Consider the following 22822-nt stretch of genomic DNA (forward strand, 5'->3'; position numbering starts at 1 on the left):
GTCTGTAATGAAAGAGAATCAGGGCCAGATTTCAATAGTAACAGAGCACACAGACTGATGAGAAAGACAAGGCCCAGCATCTGAGGTATGTTCTGCTACCACCACACTATGCTTCCTACCATTCTATTGTTCAGCAAACAGCACATTAGTCTGGCATAAAATCCATGAATTTGGGTGGGGAAAAAGAGAGGAAGAAATAGCCAAATCCTAGGAATGCCATGATTCCTAATGATCCTAGGTGCTTTAACACATCTTTGGCTAGAAGGAATCTACTTAAAAGTTATAGCAGGGCTGGGATTAACCTGGTGGGAATTTCTAACCCTTAGAGACTGTAACAGTGGTTGTTTAATGAGAATGGCATCTTGGAATATAATTCTAACATCAAATTTATCTATAAGAAACAGGAGGTGGGCTGGGTGCAGTGGCTCACGCCTGTAATCCCAGCACTTTGGGAGGCCGAGATGGGCGGATCACGAGGTCAGGAGATCGAGACCATCCTGGCTAACACCGTGAAACACTGTCTCTACTAAAAATACAAAAAATTAGCTGGGCGTGGTGGTGGGTGTGGTGGTAGTTCCAGCGACTTGGGAGGCTGAGGCAGGAGAATGGCGTGAACCCAGGAGGCGGAGCTTGCAGTGAGCTGAAATTGCACCACTGCACTCCAGCCTGGGCGACGAGTGAGACTCCGTCTCAAAAAACAAAACAAAACAAAACAAAAAAACCAGAAGGTGCTGTTGCCACCCAGAAGCCAATCAATAGCAGTCTGAAGATGTAGCTGATTATGTACACAAAGATAGAAATAGTCAAACACGGCCAGGCGAGGTGGCTCACACTTATAATCCCAGCACTTTGGGAGGCTGAGGTGGGCAGATTACCTGAGGTCAAGAGTTCGAGACCAGTCTGACTAACATGGTGAAACCATGTCTCTACTAAAAATACAAAAATTAGCCAGGCATAGTGGCGGGCGCCTGTAATCCCAGCTATTCAGGAGCCTGAGGCAGGAGAATCACTTGAACCTGGGAGGCGGAGGTTGCAGTGAGCTGAGATCGCACCATTGCATTCCAGCCTGGGTAACAGAGCAAGACTCCTTCTCAAAAAAAAAAAAAAAAAAAAAAAAAAGAAATAAGCCATCTGCCTCCAAAACAGAACCTCTCACAAGAATGTAATTAGTTAGGCAGGTGCGGTGGCTCACGCCTGCAATCCCAGCACTTTGGGAGGCTGAGGCAGATGGATCACGAGGTCAGGAGGTCGAGACCATCCTGGCTAACAAGCTGAAACCCCGTCTCTACTTAAAATTAAAAAAAAAAAAAATTACCCGGGCATGGTGGCAGGTGCCTGTAGTCCCAGCTATGTGGGAGGCTGAGGCAGGAGAATCGCTTGAACCCGGGAGGCGGAGGTTGCAGTGAGCTGAGATCGTGCCACTGCGCTCCAGCCTGGTGACAGAGCAAGACTCCGTCCTCAAAAAAAAAAAAAAAAAAAAAAAAGAAAAGAAAAGGAAAGAAAAGAAAAAAAAACAATGTAATTAGTTAGGTTCCAAGAAGAATGCAACACATCTAGAGACAATATAAAAGTTGTGATGGGTCAGGTGCAGTGGCTCATGCCTGTAGTCCCAGTGTTTTGGGAGGCCTAGGGAGGAAGATCACATGTAGACAGGAGTTCAAAACTAGCCTGGGTAACATAGCAAGACCCCACCTCTATAAAAAATAAAAATAAAAAAGGTATCTGTGTGTGGTGGCACATGCCTGTATTCTCAGCTACTCCAGAGGCTGAGGTGGGAGGACCACTTAAGCCCAGGAGGTTGAGGCTACAATGAGCTATAATTGTACCACTGTACTCCAGTCTGGGTGACAGAGTGAAACCCTATCTCAAAAAAAAAAAAAAAAAGAATGAAGTGGGCAGTGATCCTTTAACTCTTTAAATTCCAGAATTTATGAGGCTGACAAAGTCTATTACGCTCCAGTGATTGATGCCCCAATCCTGAATGAGCATAATGTCTTGCATATGCAAAGGCACTCAATGCACACACCAGCTTATTTCCTCTGAAGATTAAGTATGATATTAATCAGCAGACCTAGAAAACAAGAGTCTAAGATTGGGACTTTCCCAATCCTTGGGACTCTTCCCTTTGTGAGGACTTCTTAGTCTAGGTTAAATGTCCTTCAGTACAGACATTCAGAGAAAATCATACATGAATCCATAATCCAAGCTTCTAAATAGTTCTGCGACAAAACTCTGATTCTGGAATAATTTACTACATGGCTATCATTCTATCTATAATCCATTTCCCTCCCACAACACACACAGAGACAAACGTCTTCCTGGCCTTGACAACTAGCCTACAAGCTGAGGTCTGGGTACCAGATCCATTCTCCACAGCTGGCTCTGACTTCTTGGCTTAGAAAGTCATCACTATTTGCAGATCATCACTGTGAGTCCACAGAATGTTCACACACTGATTCTGATTAATTCTGGTCCCTGAAGAGCTGCCAAAACATCCTTATCCTGCTTGTCTCACACACACACCCCTTGTACTTCCCTAACTCCACCTTTTTCATGAAATGAAATGGAAGTGGAAGCCTGTATAATGAATCCTCGACATTTATGATAAATGCCACAAGGCATATTTGCTCTCTTGAAAATGGACATTTATAATTTAATTTGCCAACCTTCTTGGGATGTGGTAGATCCTGGAAAGATCCTTTAAAATTTCCATGCACAGAAGTGAAGGTAAAAACAACACAGAAAAAGTAAACTGGAGCCTCCCTACTCACTCCTCTGCAGTGCTGGAAGAAACTCTTGAGAGTCACTAGAGAGGGAAAGTTAGAGACAGAGTATACAGATTATCTTTACTCTTGGCCTCACCTCTGTTTATCTATTCTTTCTCTTGGGGAGGAACCGTGACAGAGGCAGTTTCACAGCCTATATGTGTACTTCGTTTGCTTAGGGTTTGTTCCCTTTTCTATACTTTCTTCTACTCGCAAGAGAAATTCCTGCAAGGTCCTACTGGACACAGACATTGGCCTAAACCTTCCAGGTCACTCCTGTGAACTTTCTGATTGCCTTGCTTGCACATGTCCTATTGCCAACCTGTTCCACAGCTCAGGCAGCAACCCTAGGCACCGAAGGAACTTTACCCCATGGAGACACCTATATACTCTTTCTCTTAGCCACTGAGGACAGCTCTTTTCTTGAAGTAGTTTCATTTCCTGCTAGGTTATTCAGTGCTCCTGGCAGGCTAGGAGAAAGATATGCTAACACATTCTAGATAAAATGAAGTCCCCAGTTTTGCACCGAGAAATCCAGAAAACAACACCTAAAATGTAGATTGGAAACATCACTGTTGCATTCAAGCAGTTTGCCAAATTATACCCTGCTATAGAATAACTGAGGAGAAGAAACTTCAGCTGAACTGATCACTAAGAATAACAGAACAGACTCATATACATGAGGAACTCATTAACAAGTATGCATCAAACTACCCTTTCTGATTAGAGTTACTAGGCAGAGTTTGGCATCTCTGTTGTATGAAGATGACTTTATTTAATTACTTAGTTAATTAAAAGAGATGTTTGGGGATGGAGAGAAGTGATGAAATCCACCTATGGGTTTGAACTGTTCATTTTCCGTTTACTTTGCAACAGAAATCTAAGGAGAGATCACAGAGCAGCACAATAGTATTTAATTACAGCTCCAGCTCTGTTAATTACCATTTGGTCACATCTATAATCTAACATTAAGCCATAGTGCATAATAAGCTCTGTGATATTCATCTAATAACTTATGTGGTTTTACAGGATTTCATATTCTATTATTCACTGAAACAAACATAGCTTCATTTATCACTTTCCAGGAGAAGATAACAATCAGAAAAAGGGGGCTGGGTGCAATGGCTCAAGCCTGTAGTCCCAGCACTTTGGGACGCCAAGGTGGGCAGAGTGCTTGAGTCCAGGAGTTTGAGACCAGCCAGGGCAACACTGTTAGACCCTGTCTTTACAAAAAATTAAAAACAAAACCAAAAAAAACTAGCTGGGTGTGTTGGCACACACCTACAGTCCTAGCTACTTGGGAGGCTGAGGTAGGAGTGATACGGATGTGTTGGGTAGAGAAGAACATGGTCCCTTTAAATGATACGGAAGGGGGTAAGGGAAGTGCTGGGTAGAGGAGGTCATGGTCCCTGGCTAAGGCTCCATCTGGGGCCTGTGCCCACGGACTGAGGTGAAGATAGGCATTTTTGTTTTCCCGCTCAAATGTTGGATTTCCCAAGACCACCCTGGTCTGCCACGGCCCATCCCTGTGCCTATAAAAATTCCCCAGACCCTAGCAGACAGACACGCAAGCGGCTGGACTTTTAGAGGAACACATTGGCAGAAGAAGACACAGCGGCTGGACCTCGAGAGGGCGTTGAGAGGAGCATGCCAGCAGGAAAGCACACGACGGTGGAAGAGCACACGACAGATGCAGGCAGGCCGTGGAACGAAGCAGAGTTTGGCTGGGGCAGTGGGAGAAGAGCCTGGGCCACTAAGTAGCTGAACTCCAGGGGAAAACCATCTCCCTTCTGGCTCCCCAATCTACTGAGTGTTACTTCCACTCAATAAAACTTTACACTCATTCTCCAAGCCCACATGTGATCCAATTCTTCCAGTACACCAAGACATGAACCTTGGGATACAGAAAGCCCTCTGTTCTTGGGATAAGGCAGGGGTCTAACTGAGCTAACACAAGACACCTAAGGACAGCTAAACTAAAAGAGCACCCTGTAACACACACCCACTGGGGCTTCAGCTGTAAGCATTCACCCCTAGACACTGCCAGGGTTGGAGCCCCACAGCCTGCCCGTCTCTATGCTACCCTAGAGGTTTGAGCAGTGAAGAAGTGAGCCACACTCCCATGGCACGCCCTGTGAGGGGGACAAGAGAACTTTTCCCATTTCAGGAGGAAATTTTAGCCCCGGGGGTGAAGACTGCAGTGTGCTGTGATCGCACCACTGTACTCTAGCCTGTGCAACAGAGCAAGACCCTGTCTCAAAAAAGGGGGAAAAAAAATCAGAAAAGGACTCATTGTGCCATCTTTCTCATATACCTAAAATATAAGAGCAGGGATTGTCAGGAGATTGGGGCCAAGAGGGAAAATAAGGAATAGGAATATTAAAAAGTTAAGGTAATTAGATGCCTTAATAACTACACCAACAAAAGTTAGGCTAATTCTCAGTCTTTGAAATACTAAGAAGTGCCATCATGGCTCCTAGGGCTCAGCTTACTGGGGAGGTAAACAACAAAACAATCAAAAGCTTGAAAACAGACTTATAGAGAATTTAAAGAGGAGATCTCTGGAGTTTCCCAACACTTTATGTCATTTATGTTTTAATGATAATTTTTGTTTGTTTGTTTGTTTGTTTTTTGAGATGGAGTTTAACTCCTGTTGCCCAGGCTGGAGTGTAATGGCGTGATCTCAGCTCACTACAATCTCCGCCTCCCAGGTTCAGGCAATTCTCCTGCCTGTCTCCCAAGTAGCTGGGATTATGGGCTCCCACCACCATGTCTGGCTATTTTTTGTATTTTTAGTAGAGACTAGGTTTCATCATGTTGGCCAGGCTGGTCTCGAACTCCTGACCTCAGGTGATCCAACTGCCACAGTGCTGGGATTACAGACGTGCCTGGCGATAATTCTTTTTTCTTTGAGACAGGGTGTCGCAATGTCATCCAGGCTGGAGTGCAGTGCAGTGATCATGGCTCACTGCAGCTTCAACCTCTCTGGCTCAAGCAATCCTCCCACCGCAGCCTCCCAGGTAGCTGGGACTACATGTGCACCACCATGCTAGGCTATTTTTTTTTTTTTGGCCAGGAATGGTGGCTCATGCCTGTAATCCTAGCACTTGGGGAAGCTGAAGTGGGAGGACTGTTTGAGTCCAGGAGTTTGAGACTAGCCTGGGCAATACAGTGAAATTTTGTCTCAAAAAAAAAAAAAAAAAAAAACCCAACAACAAAATAAAAACAAAAAGTTTGTAGAGAAAGAGTCTCCCTATGTTGCCCATCCTAACATGATACTTCTCAATTTACCTTTAGATAGCAGTTTAAGGCCGGGCGCAGTGGCTCACGCCTGTAATCCCAGCACTTTGGGAGGCTGAGGCAGGTGGATCACCTGAGGCCAGGAGTTCAAGACCAGCCTGGCCAACATGGTGAAACCCCATCTCTACTAAAAATAAAAAATTAGCTGGGCATGGTGGCATGCACCTGTAATTCCAGCTACTTTGAACACTGAGGCATGAGAATTGCTTGAACCACGGAGGCGGAGATTACAGTGAGCCGAAATTGTGCAATTGTACTCCATCCTGGGCGACAGAGTGCAAAAAAAAAAAAAAAAATAGAGGACCGGGCGCAGTGGCTTACACCTGTAATCCCAGCACTTTGGGAGGTCAAGGCGGGCGGATCACAAGGTCAGGAGATCGAGACCATCCTGGCTAACACAGTGAAACCCTGTCTCTACCAGAAACACAAAAAATTAGCTGGGTGTGGTGGCGAGCTCCTGTAGTCCCAGCTACTCAGGAGGCTAAGGCAGAAGAATGGCGTGAATCCGGGAGGCAGAGCTTGCAGTGAGCAGAGCAGAGATTGCGCCACTGCACTCCAGCCTGGGTGACAGAGTGAGACTCCGTCTAAAAAAAAAAAAAAAAGATATCAGTTTAGTAACATATAAGGATCTGAATGCTGATAGGCCGATGACACAGAAATGGGGACTTGAGAGAATAGGGAAAGGCCAGAGTCATTCATCTCCCCACAAGGAGTAATTATAATAATATACCTATTTCAACTGCCTCTCACAGATGAGAGGCACTGATGGAGAAAAATCTTCATGGCTGCAATATAACTTTACAGGTAGAAAATGTACTGAGGGCCAAATGTGATGGCTTATACCTGTAATCCCAGCATTCTGGGAGGCCAAGGTGGAAGGACTGCTTGAGCTCAGGAGTTCTAGACCAGCCTGGGCAACATGGCAAAAGCCTATCTTTTTTTTTTTCTTTTTTGAGACAGAATCTCGCTCTGTCATCCAGGCTGGAGTGCAGTGGCTTGATCTCGGCTCACTGCAAGCTCTGCCTCCCGGGTTCATCCCATTCTCCTGCCTCAGCCTCCCAAGTAGCTGGGACTACAGGCACCCACCACCACGCCCAGCTAATTTTTTTGCATTTTTAGTAGAGATGGGGTTTCACTGTGTTAGCCAGGATGGTCTCGATCTACTGACCTCGTGATCCAACCGTCTCGGCCTCCCGAACTGCTGGGATTAGAGGCGTGAGCCACCGTGCCTGGCCAGCAAAAGCCTATCTTTACAAAAAATAAAAAATTAGCTCGGTATGGTGGCACATCCCTGTAGTTCCAGCTACTCGGGAGACTGAGAGGCAGGAGGATGAGGCAGCAGTTAGCTATGACTGCACCACTGTGCTCCAGCCTGAGCGACAAAATGAGAGACCCTATCTGAAAAAAAAAAAGAAAGAAAATTCACTGAAGAGATATTTGAGATAGACCTTTCCTTCTCCCCTTCACAATGAGTCTTTATCTTCACCTTCACAGACAAAAACGCAGGAAGGAAGTTCGTTCTACTGATAACAGCAGTTCTAAGAAACTTTGTTTTATCCAAAAATAAAAAGGTAGTTGGGGATGATGATTACATGAATGTTCAGATTTATTCAGAATTATCAGATAAGATTGTATAGAAAGTAAGATGTCACTGGCTGGGCACAGTGGCTCACGCCTGTAATCCCAGCACTTTAAGAGGCTGAGGTAGGTGGATCACCTGATGTCAGGAGTTCGAGACCAGCCTGACCAACATGGGAAAACCCCATCTCTACTATAAACACAAAAATTAGCCAGTCGTGGCGGTGCATGCCTGTAATCCCAGCTACTCGGGAGGCTGAGAATCGTTTGAACCCAGGAGGCAGAGGTTGCAGTGAGCCGAGATTGTGCTATTGCACTACAGCAAGGGCAACAAGAGTGAACCTCCATTTCGGAAAAAAAAAAAAAGAAAGTAGGATGTCATCAAATACACTAAACATCATGTTGATAAGATGTTGGCCGGGCGCGGTGGCTCACGCCTGTAATCCCAGCACTTTGGGAGGCCGAGACGGGCGGATCACGAGGTCAGGAGATCGAGACCATCCTGGTTAACACGGTGAAACCCTGTCTCTACTAAAAAATACAAAAAACTAGCCGGGCGAGGTGGCGGGCGCCTGTAGTCCCAGCTACTCGGGAGGCTGAGGCAGGAGAATGGCGTGAACCCGGGAGGCGGAGCTTGCAGTGAGCTGAGATCCGGCCACCGCACTCCAGCCTGGGTGACAGAGAGAGACTCCGTCTCAAAAAAAAAAAAAAAAAAAAAAAAAAAGATGTTATCAAGACAGAGGCAGTGGCCCACACCTGTAATCCCAGCACTTTGGGAGGCCAAGGACAGAGGATCACTTGAGCTCAGGAGTTTGAGACCAGCCTGGGCAACATACAGAGACCTTGTCTCTACAAAAAAATTCAAAAACTAGCCAGGCATGGTGGTGTGCACCTGTAGTCTTAGCTGCTGAGGAGGCTGAGATGAAAGAACTGCTTGAGAGGATGGGAGGATTGCAACCAGAAGGTTGAAGCTGCAGTGAGCCAAGGTAGTACCACTGTACTCTAGCCTGGGCAACAGAATGAGATGCTGTCTTAAAACAAACAAACAAACAAAACCAAACAAAAAACAGGCCAGGCATGGTGGCTCACGCCTGTAATCTCAGCACTTTGGGAGGCCGAGTTGGGCAGATCACGAGGTCAGGAGTTTGAGACCAGCCTGGCCAACAGGGTGAAAACCCGTCACTAATAAAAATACAAAAATTAGCCAGGTGTGGTGATGGGTGCCTGCAATCCCAGCTACTCAAGAGGCTGAGGCAGGAGAATCCCTTGAACCCAGGAGACAGAGGTTGCAGAGAGTCGAGATTGTGCCACTACGCTCCAACCTGGGTGACAGAACAAGACTCTGTCTTTAAAAAAAAAAAAAAAAAAAAAAAAAAAAAGCGAGATGTTATCTTTACCAATAATCCCAAAAGTGCTTTGAGATTTTACAGTGACTCAACATCAGCAATATTAACAGTAATATAGGTGCACAGGGCAGAGGGATTAAAATGAATACTCACTGATTAATGGATAAACATATAAAACTTAATTTGCTCACCAAATTCTTATTGTGGGTTATTTAAAAGAATGGTAAATAAAACCCCATTTATCTACTTATTACTTATTTTTGTCTCTTGAAATACAGAAAAGGTCGGGTGCAGTGGCTCACGTCTGTAATGCCAGTACTTTGGGAGGCCAAGGTGGGCGGATCACAAGGTCAGGATGTCAAGACCATCCTGGCTAACATGGTGAAACCCCGTCTCTACTAAAAATATGAAAAAAAAAAAAACCAAAATAACAAACAAAAAAAACTAGCTGGGCATGATGGCAGGTGCCTGTATTCCCAGCTACTCGGGAGGCTGAAGAATGGGAATGGCATGAACCTAGGAGGCAGAGCTTGCAGTGAGCCAAGATCACGCCACTCCAGCCTGGGCGACAAGAGAGAGATTCCGTCTCCAAAAAAAAAAAAAATTCTATGTAAGTATGTATGTATGTATGTATGTATGTATGTATGTATGTATCTATCTATCTATCTATCTATCTATCTATATCTATATATGGAAAAAAGACTGGGCACATGGCTCACGCCTGTAATCCCAGCACTTTGGGAGTCCGAGGTGGGCAGATCACTTGAGGACAGGAGGTCGAGACTAGCCTGGCCAACATGGTGAAACCCCGTCTCTACTAAAAATACAAAAAGAGTTAGTCAGGCATGGTGGTGGGTGCCTATAATGCCAGCTACTTCGGAGGCTGATGCACAAGAATCGCTTGAACCCAGGAGGCAGAAGTTGCAGTGAGCTGAGATCGCACCCTTGTACTTCAGCCCCCATGGGTGATGGAGCACGACTGTCTCAAAACAAAAATGAGGAAAAAAAAAATCCTCAATTATTTGAGCCACTTTCTGTTGACTGGAATTCTGAGACAAAATTCCATTCAATAAACAAGTTTAGGCTGGGCGTGGTAGCTCACGCCTGTAATCCCAGCACTTCGGGAGGCCGAGGCGGGCGGATCACGAGGTCAGGAGTTAGACCAGCCTGGCCAACATGATGAAACCTTGTCTCTACTACAAATACAAAAAAATAGCCCGGCATGGCAGCGCATCCCTGTAGTCCCAGCTACTCAGGAGGCTGAGGCAGGAGAATCACTTGAACCCGGCAGGCGGAGCTTGCAGTAAGCTGAGATCGCACCACTGCACTCCAGCCTGTGCGACAGTGCAAGATTCCGTCTCAAAAAATAAATAAGTTTAAATAAGGATGATTTTTGCTTATTCTGAAAAATCAGCAATTCCTTGTAAAGAGAGGCTGGCAGGTTGATATCATGGGATAATTAAGGATGGAAGGAGAAATCTGAATGCCTCCTTTCCACAAAGTTCTTATCAGAATTCAACAGAATATCCTGAGTAAATGCCAAAACAACACAACATTTAACTATAAGTAGAGGAAATTCAAGTCCTTTTCTTTCTTCTTCTTCGTTTTTTCTGAGACAGGGTCTTACTCTGTCTTCCAGGCTCGTGTGATTATGGCTCACTGCAGCCTTGACCTCTCAGGCTCAAGCAATCCTCCCACTTCAGCCTCTCAAGTAGCTGGGACTACAGGTGCATGCCACCATGACCAGCTAACTTTTGTATTTTTTGTAGAGACAAGGTTTTGCCATGTTTCCCAGGCTGGTCTTTTTTTTTTTTTTTCTTTTTGAGATGGAGTCTCGCTCTGTTGCCCAGGCTGGAGTGAAGTCGCGCGATCTCGGATCACTGCAAGCTCTGCCTCCTGGGTTCACATCATTCTCCTGCCTCAGCCTCCCAAGTAGCTGGGATGACAGGTGCCTGCTAATGCGCCCGGCTAATTTTTCATATTTTTAGTAGAGACGGGGTTTCACCGTGGTCTCGATCTCCTGACCTCGTGATCCACCCGCCTTGGCCTCCCAAAGTGCTGGGATTATAGGTGTGAGCCACTGTGCCTGGCCTCAGGTCCTTTTCTTTTCTGTGTTTCAGACAGAGTCTGACTCTGTTGCCCAGGCTGGAGTGCAGTGGCGTGATGTCGGCTCACTGCAACCTCTGCTTCCGCGGTTCAAGCGATTCTCCTGCCTCAGCCTCCTGAGTAGCTGGGATTGCAGGTACATGCCACCACACCTGGCTAATTTTTGTATTTTTAGTAGAGACAGGGTTTCACCATGTTGGCCAGGCTGGTCTTGAACTCCTGACCTCAAGAGATCTGCCCGCCTCGGCCTCCCAAAGTGCTGGGATTACAGGCATGAGCCACCATGCCCAGTGGGTCCTTTTCAAACAGTAAGTACACTTGGACTTTGCCTCTCCCCTGCCTTTGGAAAAAAAAAAAAAAAAAAAAAGGCTCCTGGACTGCTGAGCTTCCAGATTTCACTTAGGCTGTCCTGAAAAAGAATTTTGATTATAAATCTGGTTAATTTCCAAAATATCTTATAGCAGGAGGCAAGGAAGAAAAAGAGAAAAAGGCCGGGCGCGGTGGCTCACGCCTGTAATCCCAGCACTTTGGGAGGCCGAGGCGGGCGGATCACAAGGTCAGGAGATCGAGACCACGGTGAAACCCCGTCTCTACTAAAAATACAAAAAAAAATTAGCCGGGCGCGGTTGTGGGCGCCTGTAGTCCCAGCTACACGGGAGGCTGAGGCAGGAGAATGGCGTGAACCCGGGAGGCGGAGCTTGCAGTGAGCCGAGGTCGCGCCACTGCACTCCAGCCTGGGCGACAGAGCGAGACTCCGTCTCAAAAAAAAAAAAAAAAAAAAAAAAGAAAAAGAGAAAAAGACAGAGTAGCTGGCAACATAACCAGTCTTCAAACAGTTCTTAGAAGCTATATATAGGCCGGGCGCGGTGGCTCCCACCTGTAATCCCAGCACTTTGGGAGGCCGAGGTGGGCAGATCACAAGGTCAGGAGATCAAGAACATCCTGGCTAACTCAGTGAAACCCCATCTCTACTAAAAATACAAAAAAAAAAAAAACATTAGCTGGGCGTGGTGGCGGGCACCTGTAGTCCCAGCTACTCGGGAGACTGAGGCAGAAGAATCTGTTGAACCTGGGACGTGGAGGTTGCAGTGAGCAGAGCGTGCCACTGCGCTCCAGCCTGGGCAACAGAGAGAGACTCCATCTCAAAAAAAAAAAAAAAAAAAAAAAAAGAAAAGAAAAAAGCTATATATTCATATATTCTATTATTCACAGAAGACTTAATGTAGTACTTAATTTTAACCAATCAGTACCTAGTCAAGGTCAGCAGTGAAGGCTGTCCCATTGTGCACTAGAAAATGCAAGTACAGGCCCAGCGCAGTGGCTCACGCCTGTAATCCCAGCACTTTGGGAGGCTGAGGTGGGCGGATCATGAGGTCAGGAGTTCAAGACCAGCCTGGCCAACATGGTGAAACCCCATCTCTACAAAAAAAAAAAAAATTAGCCATGCATGGTGGCTGGTGCCTATAATCTCAGCTACTCAGGAGGCTGAGACAGAGGACTGCTTGAACCTGGGAGGCAGAGGTTGCAGTGAGCCGAGATCGCACCACTGCATTCCAGCCTGGGCAACAGAGCAAGACTCTGCCTCAAAAAAAAGAAAAAGAAAATGCAAGTACAGTGAACATTAAATTTTTTGTTTTTCTTTCTCTTTTGATTTTTGTTTGTTTTTGCTTTTGAACATATAATTTGAAGACTACAGACTTGTAGTCTATAGTCTGTTCTGCAGTGATCCCTATACATTCTTGGGCTCAGACCCTAAAGCCTTTTCGGCTAAAGAGACAGCAGATCAAACAATCCTGATATTCAAGACTGTCTAGAAATTCCCAGTGTGTGCGAACAGATAAATTATGCTTGAAATTTAACAAAGGAAAAAAATCTCATAAGCAAAATCAATGTGCAACACAAATCACATGGCAGTGTCCATTATTGTGGCAAAGGTTTTTGCTGAATGAAGCATCTCCATTGCTCTTCCCTAAGTCTTCTCACTCTACAATCTCCTGCCTGCTTGAAATTCACATTTTCCTTCAGCAAAGCTTATTAACTTTGCAGCTGATGAATGATGATAGAGACCTAAGTCTTCCACTGAAGCTGACTGTATGTTTATCATAGAAGGCTGATGATCCCACTCATTCCTGTATGGTTACAAGGTAAGCATTAGGATTTGCTTCCTAAGAATAAAGAACTTCTGCAATTACTTCCTTTCCTGAACACACTTCTTTTACCTCCTTTCACATATGCATTTCCTAAAAAGTCAGGACTTAAGTGTGTCATCTTTACTCCACTCTTTAACCTTTGAGAATATAAAAACAAATAAGCAAACAAAATGCAAAATTAAAAAACCCCACAAACCAAAGTAAACACAACAGAAAGTTAAAGCCATTTTCTGAAACATTAATAATCACAGATGTCAGATGTCTTAAGCAGTGATTCCTAGGCCGGCCCACCCAAGCCTATGTAACCTATAACGTGGCTGGACCAAATTGTACTAAAGAACTAATGAATCATCATTCATATTGTCAGTCCTGTGAGAAAACATGAGTTCTAAATTGAGACATCACAAATCACATTTTGCTCTGCTGTGGCTTAGGAAGGAGGAATAGGATGATTCTCCCTGCTATAAGTTAGCTGTTCTAAAACTTTCTGGTCATGGAAATTCTTAAAAAAAAAAAGTATTATTTTAGAGACAGGGTCTTGCTCTGTCACCCAGGCCAGAGTACAGTGGCTCAATCATTGCCCACTATGGCCTGGAACTCCTGGACTCAATGATCCTCTGGCCTCAGCCTCCTGAGTAGCTCGGGACTACAGGCACACACCACTGCACTTGGCTATTTTTTTTTTTTTAACTTTTATTTTAAGTTCAGGGGTACATATGCAAGTTTGTTATACAGGTAAATTCTGTCACGAGGGTTTGTTGTACAGATTATTTCATCACCCAGGTATTAGGCCTAGTAAACATTCGTTATTTTTCCTAGTCCTCTCTCTCCTCCCACCCTCTACTTTTTGACTCCACTCTGAGTAGGCCCATGTCTGTTTGTTCCCCTCTAAGTGTCCATGTGTTCTCATCATTTAGCTTTCACTTATAAGTGAGAACAAGTGGTATTTGGTTTTCTGTTTCTGCGTTGGTTCGCTCAATTTTTAATTTTTAAATTTGTAAAGATGGAGGTCTCCCTATGTTGCCTAAACTGCTCTTGAACTCCTGGGCTCAAGAGATCCTTGTGCCTCGGCCTCCCAGAGTGCTAGGATTACAGGTGTGTGCCACTGCACCTTGCAGGAAATTCTTAAAAACTGAAAACCTTATTATTATTATTTTTTGAAACAGCATCTCATGCTGTCACCCAGGCTGGAATGCAGTGGCTCAATCCCTGCCTCCTGGGTTCAAGCAATTCTCATGCCTCAGTCTCCTGAGCAGCTGGGGTTACAGGTACCTGCCACCACACCAGGCTAATTTTTGTATTTTTAGTAGAGACAGGGTTTTACCATGTTAGCCAGACTGGTCTTGAACTCCTAACCTCAAGCGATCCACCTGCTTTGGCCTCCCAAAGTGCTAGGATTACAGGTGTGAGCCACCATGCCAGGCCTTATTTTTTTCATTTACTTAACATCTTTTCCCCCTCTCATACCTAGTCTCACAAAAAAACTGAGAACCTTAAAGAGCTTTGGCTTATGTAGGCTATATCCCTTGATATTTAATATATTAGAAATTAAAATGAGGCCAGGCACGGTGGCTTACGCCTGTAATCCCCGCACTTTGGGAGCCCAAGGCGGGTGGATCACCTGAGGTCAGGAGTTCAAGACCAGCCTGGCCAACATGCTGAAACCCCATCTCTACAAAAAAATACAAAAATTAGCCTCTCAGATACTTGGGAGGCTGAGGCAAAACAATTGCTTGAATCTGGGAAGCAGAGGTTGCAGTGAGCTGAGACTGTGCCACTGCACTCCAGCCTGGGCGACAAAGTGATACCCTGTCTCAAAAAAGAAAAGAAAAGAAAAGAAAAGAAAGAAATTAAAACTAAAACATGCAACTAACAAGGCTGGGTGTAGTAGCTCACGCCTATCATCTCAGCACTTTGGGAGGCTGAGGTGGGTAGAATGCTTTAGACCAGGATTTCCAGACCTGCAGGGGCAACATAGAAAGACCCCATCTTTAAAAATAAAAAAAATTAGCTGGGCATGGTGGCACATGCCTGTAGTCCCAGCTACTTAGGAGGCTGAGGTGGGAGGATCGCTTGGGCCCAGGAGGTTGAGGCTGCAGTGAGCCATGATCATGCCACTGCTTTCCAGCTCGTGGGACAAAGTGAGATGCTGTATCAAAAAGATACACATACACACACACACATAACAATTTTGAAATAAAATAAGAGACAAAGAGAACAGATTGGCAGCTGCCACGAATTAGGGGTGGGCAGGGGAAGGTGGAAGAAAGGTAAATGTGGTTGTAAATAGTCAACACAAGAGATCCTTATGGTGATGTAACTGTTCTGTATCTTGACTGGGTGGTGGATACATGAACGTACACATGGGACTAAACTGTATGGAACTACACACATCCAGAAAAATACACAAATGAGTACAAGTAAAATGGGGGAAATCTGAACAAAATAGGTGAAAGAATCAATATTACCATCCCAGTTGCAATACTGTACTAGAGTTCTGCAAGATATTATCATTGGGGAAACATAGGAAAAGGGTACATGGTACCTGAGATTACTGTAGTATTTATCACAAATACAATTATATTAAAATAAAAAGATATTTAAAAAGTTAAGAACCCCAAAGAACTTTTATTTATGTACGACAAGTTGACTGGTGTTTACCAGACTAGAATTAAAATAAGAAATAATTTGGCCAGGCATGGTGGCTGAGGCTTGTAATCCTAGCACTTTGGGAGGCCAAGGCAGGCAGATCGCCTGAAGTCAGGAGTTTGAGACTACTCTGACCAACATGGTGAACCCGTCTCTTCTAAAAATACAAAAATTAGCTGGGCATGGCGGCGCATGCCTGTAATCCCTGCTACTTGGGAAGCTGGGGCAGGAGAATCACTTGAACCCAGGAGGAGGGGGTTGCAGTGAGCCGAGATCCCCCCACCTCACTGCAGCCTGGGCAACAGAGTAAGACTCTGTCTCAAAAAAAAAAAAGAAAAAAGAAAACATTTAAGGCCAGGCGCAGTGGCTCATGCCTGTAATCCCAGCACTTTGGGGGGCCAAGAAGGGTTGATCACCTAAATTCAAGAGTTCAAGACCAGCCTGGCCAACATGTTGAAACCCTGTCAGTACTAAAAATACAAAAATTAGCCAGGCGTGGTGGCAAATGCCTGTAATTCCAGCTACTCGGGAGGCTGAGGCAAGAGAATCACTTGAACCTGGGAGGCAGAGGTTGCAGTAGACCGAGATTGTGCCACTGCACTCCAGCCTGGGCAACAGAGTGAGATTCTGTCACAAACAAACAAATAAACAAGTACACATTAAGTTAGTTAAAATAACATAAAAATCTGTTAAATATTAACATATGTTATCTTCAAAGTCTGGTTTAATGTAAGACAGCTGGATTCTCCATTCAATCTGTTGGTGAAATGTTTTGGTTGAAGCATATAAAGAAAATCAGCCTGGCCGGGCGTGGTGGCTCAAGCCTGTAATCCCAGCACTTTGGGAGGCCGAGACGGGCGGATCACGAGGTCAGGAGATCGAGACCACCCTGGCGAACACAGTGAAACCCCGTCTCTACTAAAAAATACAAAAAACGGCCGGGCGCGGTGGCTCAAGCCTGTAATCCCAGCACTTTGGGAGGCCGAGACGGGTGGATCACGAGGTCAGGAGATCGAGACCACCCTGGCGAACACAGTGAAACCCCGTCTCTACTAAAAAATACAAAAAACGGCCGGGCGCGGTGGCTCAAGCCTGTAATCCCAGCACTTTGGGAGGCCGAGACGGGCGGATCACGAGGTCAGGAGATCGAGACCATCCTGGCTGACACAGTGAAACCCCGTCTCTACTAAAAAATACAAAAAAACTAGCCGGGCGAGGTGGCGGGCGCCTGTAGTCCCAGCTACTCGGGAGGCTGAGGCAGGAGAATGGCGTGAACCCGGGAGGCGGAGATTGCAGTGAGCCAAGATCACACCACTGCACTCCAGCCTGGGCGGCAGAGCGAGACTCTGTCTCAAAAAAAAAAAAAAAAAAAAAAAAAAAAAAAACTAGCCGGGCGAGGTGGCGGGGGCCTGTGGTCCCAGCTACTCGGGAGGCTGAGGCAGGAGAATGGCGTGAACCCGGGAGGCGGAGCTTGCAGTGAGCCGAGATCGCCACTGCACTCCAGCCCGGGCGACAGAGCGAGACTCCGTCTCAAAAAAAAAAAGAAAATCAGCCTTACATAGAATATATATATGGTACAGATATATGTATATGTGCGTGTTGTTTTACCAATAATATATATAACATTTGTATTTAATAGCCTTTTCAGATAATTGTGGATATTATTCCTTGATGTGACACCAAAATTCAGCAAATGATAGTTCTATTATTTATTTATTTATTTAGACGGAGTTTCACTCTTATTTGCCCAGGCTGGAGTGCAATGGCGTAATCTCAGCTCACCGCAACCTCCACCTCCCGAGTTCAAGCGATTCTCCTGCCTCAGCCTCCCGAGTAGCTGGGATTATAGGCATGTGCCACCACGCCTGGTTAATTTTGTATTTTTTAATAGAGACGGGGTTTCTCCATGTTGATCAGGCTGGTCTCAAACTCCTAACCTCAGGTTATCTGCCATCATGGGCCTCCCAAAGCACTGGGATTACAGGTGTGAGCCACCACGCCCAGTCCATGCCTGGCTAATTTTTATATTTTTAGTAGAGACAGGGTTTCGCCATGTTGGCCAGACTGATCTCAAACTCCTGACCTCAGGTGACCCTACTGCCTCGGACTCCCAAAGTGTTGGTATTACTGATGTAACCATTTTAAACTTTAAATGCTAATCTTGCAGAAGTGGTAGCTCATGCCTATAATCCTAGCTCTTTGGTAGGCCAAGATGGGAGGATTGCTTGAACTCAGGAATTTGAGACTAGCTTGGGGAACATAGTGAGATCCTGTCTCTATAAAAAGTTTTTCTGGTTTTTTTTTTTTTTGAGATGGAGTCTTGCCCTGTTGCCCAGGCTGGAGTGCAATGGCGTGGTCTCAGCTCACTGCAACCTCTGCCTCCTGGTTCAAGCAATTCTCCTGCCTCAGCCTCCCAAGTAGCTGGGATTACAGGCGCCTGCTACTATGCCTGGCTAAATTTTTGTATTTTTAGTAGAGACAGGGTTTCACCATGTTGGCCAAGTAGATCTCGAACTCCTGCGCTTGCCTCAGCCTCCCAAAGTGCTGAGATTACAGGCGTGAGCCACCGCGCCCAGCCTACAAAAAGTTTTAACATTAGCCAGGCATGGTGGCAGGTCCTTGTAGACCCATAAGGCTGAGGCAGGAGGACTGCTTGAGCCCAGGAGGTTGAGGCTGCAGTGAGCCATGACTGTGCCGCTGCACTGCAACCTGGGTGACAGAGTGAGACTCTATCCCCAAAATAAACATATAAATAAATAAATTTTATATACAGTAAAAGTTCAAAAAATATTAGACAATAATAATGGTAATGGTAGTATCTTGTTAACTTAACTCCACCTTTCTAGTGTCTTGCAACATTGTTAATCTCTATTCAGACTTCCAGGCTTGAGATATCCACCTGTAGTGGTTCATGGTGGTATACAGTTGTGGCTTTTTATCATGCTTTCCCTCCCTTCTTCTAACAGGGGAATCTCTATTACCTTTGGGAAATACGTTCCTTCACCTCACTGCACTATAGGAGTGGGCAGATCTACCAAAACTACATGAAATAGGTTTTATACAGGTTATACTGTTTCTTTCTTCCTTTGGTACCTTAAGCTAGAAGGACTAATAAAATCTGAAGCTGCCAGAGGCCATTCTGCCAGACTCACAAAGAAAACTTCCCTAAGAATAAAGCCAAATTAGGGGAAAGCAGAAAGGAGGTAAGCAAAGACAGAATCCTGATGGGATTATTTGAGACTCTGCCTAAACTAATAAACTCAATTTCTGGGAATCTATAAATTCTTTGTTTGCTTAAACTAGCTTGAGCCAGATTTCTGTCACAACTGGAAAAATCCTGACCACTACATTACCCACAAATTTATACATGTACATTTTATTTAGTCACTGGCGTTACAATACAAATGTTGAACAAGAATGGACCAAAGGCAACAATCTTGTGGTATACCACCTCTATCCTAGCTGACAAACATCTAGTCATCTATAATCTTTAAATATAGCTCTTCAATCAGCTATAAAATCACCCAACTGTATCACCATCCAGTCCACATTTCATCAACATGTCATCAAGAATATCATAAAAAGCTTTTTCAAATACCTTGAAGAAATCAAGGCACTCTAATCTACCCACCTAACAACTCTATTGGGGGGAAAAGCGGAGAGAAAGAAAGTAGTTTAGCAAGCCTTGCTTTAGAATTTAATTTGGTTCCTAGGAAGCATTCTTTTTCTGGATTCCTTTCAATGACATTAAATACTTACTATGGTATAACCATTATACTATACCAAGTGAAAAACATAATAAGATCCCTATTCCAAGGTTGGGTGAGTTAAACAAATGTGAACAAGTAATTAATGTCATAAAGAATGTAATAGAGGTAAGTACAAAAGGAGCAGAATCATTTGTGTCTACCTGGGGGAGAGGCAGGTGACATTTTAGCCTAATTTTTTTTTTTTTTTTTTTTTTTTTGAGACAGAGTCTCACTCTGTCGCCCAGACTGGAGTGCAGTGGCACGATCTTGGCTCACTGTAACCTCCATCTCCTGGGTTCAAGCAGTTCTCTTGCCTCAGCCTCCCAAGTAGCTGGGATTACAGGTGACCACCAGGACGCCAGGCTATTTTTTTTTATTTTTAGTAAAGATGGGTTTCACCACCTTGGCCAGGCTGATCTCGAACTCCTGACCTCGTGATCTATCTGCCTTGGCCTCCCAAATTGCTGGGATTACAGGCGTGAGCCACCACACCCAGCCTCAGCTGAATCTTAAGGGATAAATTCAACAGAGGAACAAGAAAAGAGTTGGTTATTTTAGTCAGTTGCAACAGAGGCCACAATAGTTTGGCATAAAGAGGTTGGAGGGAGTTCGAGTTGCAGAAAAAAGTAGGGCCCAAAAGCTAAATTGTACTGGGTAAAGGAAAGCATGATGAGGTGAAGGGAAGATAATTAGAATTTATCGTATGCCTACTGTGTGCCAGGAGTTCTACATGTTATCTTATTAAATCTCATAACACTCCTCTGAAGATTACATGTCATGATAAAGAAAGGCACTGTGAGGCCGGGCGCGGTGGCTCAAGCCTGTAATCCCAGCACTTTGGGAGGCCGAGACGGGCGGATCACGAGGTCAGGAGATCGAGACCATCCTGGCTGTGACACGGTGAAGCCCCGTCTCTACTAAAAAATACAGAAAACTAGCCAGGCGAGGTGGCGGGCGCCTGTAGTCCCAGCTACTCGGGAGGCTGAGGCAGGAGAATGGCGTGAACCCAGGAGGCGGAGCTTGCAGTGAGCTGAGATCCGGCCACTGCACTCCAGCCTGGGCGGCAGAGCGAGACTCCGTCTCAAAAAAAAAAAAAAAAAAAAAAGAAAGGCACTGTGGGCCAGGCGCAGTGGCTCACGTCTGTAATCCCAGCACTTTGGGAGGCTGAAGCAGGTGGATCACCTGAGGTCAGGAGTTCGAGACCACCCTGGGCAACATGGAGAAACCCCATCTCTACCAAAAATATAAAGATTAGCCAGGTGTGGTGGCGGGAGCCTGTAATCCCAGCTACTTGGGAGGCTGAGGCAGGATAATTGCTTGAACCCAGGAGGCGGAGGTGCAGTGAATCGAGATCATGCCGCTGTACTCCAGCCTGGGTGACAAGAGCGAGATTCCATCTCAAAAAAAAAAAAAAAGACTCAGTGACTGACTCAAGTCAAGGAGGTAAGAAAAATCTGGGCTGACTTCAAGATTTCTGACGCCATTATCTCAGAAAGGAGATGTAAGAACATAACAGTAGCAACAGCAACAATGGCAAATTTTTGGTGGAATAAAAGCGAGAAAACAAGTTCAACTTTAGATACGAGTTTTAAATAGACAGCTGGATGCAAAGGATGGGAAGTCAGAAGAAAAGTCAGGGCAGTAGTTAATAAAAGTCATGAGCTTGCTGGGTAAGACAGCCTGAGGAGACTGGAGAGAAAAAAGAGGCAATCTGAGAGAACCCAAGGAACATCAACATTTAAATGAGTAAATCCAGGAAGAAAAGACCACAAAGAAGTCTGAAAATGATAATCATCATAACGATAAAAGCAAATTTTAATTTATTGCTTATTGTGTATGTCCCAGCACTTTTCAAAGCATTTTATGTATATTTCACTTATTCCTTAAAACAACCCTCTGGGGTAATTACTATTAGTAACCTGCTTTTTTAAAAACAAAACAAACAAACAAAAAAAACCAGAGTCTTGCTCTGTGGCCCAGGCTGGAGTGCAGTGGCGCGATCTCAGCTCACTGCAACCTCTGCATCCCGGGTTCCAACGATTCTCCCGCCTCAGGCTCCCGCGTAGCTGGGATTACAGGCGCCTGCCACTATGCCCATTTTTGAAAATAAAAATTTTTGTATTTTTAGTAGAGACAGGATTTCACCATGTTGGCCAGGCTGGTCTCAAACTCCTGATCTCGTGATCCACCCACCTCAGCCTCCCAAAGTGCTGGGATTACAGGTGTGAGCCACCACACCCAGCCGGCAGTAACCTGCTTTTAAAGATGAATTATCAAGGCTAGAGGGGCTAGATAACTAATCTGGCCAAGGTTACTACTAAGTGATGACACTGGAATTCAAGCTAAGACAATTTGGCTCCAAAACCCATGCAGTAATAAAGAATTAAGAACCAAAACTGAACAGTGTCACAAGAAGTCAAGGGGAAATGAAGTTTAAAGAAGAAAATGGGCTAGCGTTAAATAAACTTAGCAAGAAGTTCTAGTTGCAGAAAAAAGTAGGTCCCAAAAGCTAAACTGTACTGGGTAAAGGAAAGCATGATGAGGTGAAGGGAAGATAATTAGAATTTATTGTATGCCTACTGTGTGCCAGGAGTTCTACATGTTATCTTATTAAATCTCATAACACTACTTTTAAGTAAATCATAGCTTTTTTGATAGAAAATAAATAGAGTTGCAGGAAGGTTAACTGACTTGCCTGCAATTACCCAGTTATTAAGTGACAGGGTCAGGATTTGAACCAATATATGTCTGACTTCGAAGCTTATGCTCTTTTCCACTATACTGTGCTACTGCAACGCAGCTTAGAAGGCCAAGGAAGGACAGAACAAGTAGTTCACAAGTGATCTGTTTATATTCTGTTCTAGGATTTTGCTGAAGATCACTGTTAAGCACCATGTATGGTCTACAATTTTGAAAATTTGAACATTTGCTTATCTAGTCTTCTGGTATGCTCCCATTTAGCAGAATACTCTACACAATAGGATCACTGTGTGAAAATTCTTCTCAAATATTAATTTGGACTTAGATGTTTGAGCTCAATAAAACTCAAGGTGCTTTGTCAGACCCTCTTTTTTTTTCTTTTTTTTTCTTTTTGAGACGGAGTCTCGCTCTGTCGCCCAGGGTGCAGTGGCCGATCTCAGCTCACTGCAAGCTCCGCCTCCCAGGTTTACACCATTCTC

General features: G+C 44.8%; 1 protein-coding gene across 4 annotated transcripts in view; it reads right to left on the reverse strand.

The window, feature by feature from the left end:
• The window catches only part of LOC105488614 (zinc finger protein 609), a 243690-nt gene that overhangs the window by 68580 nt on the left and 152288 nt on the right, over positions 1 to 22822 (reverse strand). The gene's annotated exons all lie outside the window — the stretch shown is intronic.

This window comes from Macaca nemestrina, chromosome 7 (assembly GCF_043159975.1).
Source record: "Macaca nemestrina isolate mMacNem1 chromosome 7, mMacNem.hap1, whole genome shotgun sequence".
NCBI lineage: Eukaryota > Metazoa > Chordata > Mammalia > Primates > Cercopithecidae > Macaca > Macaca nemestrina.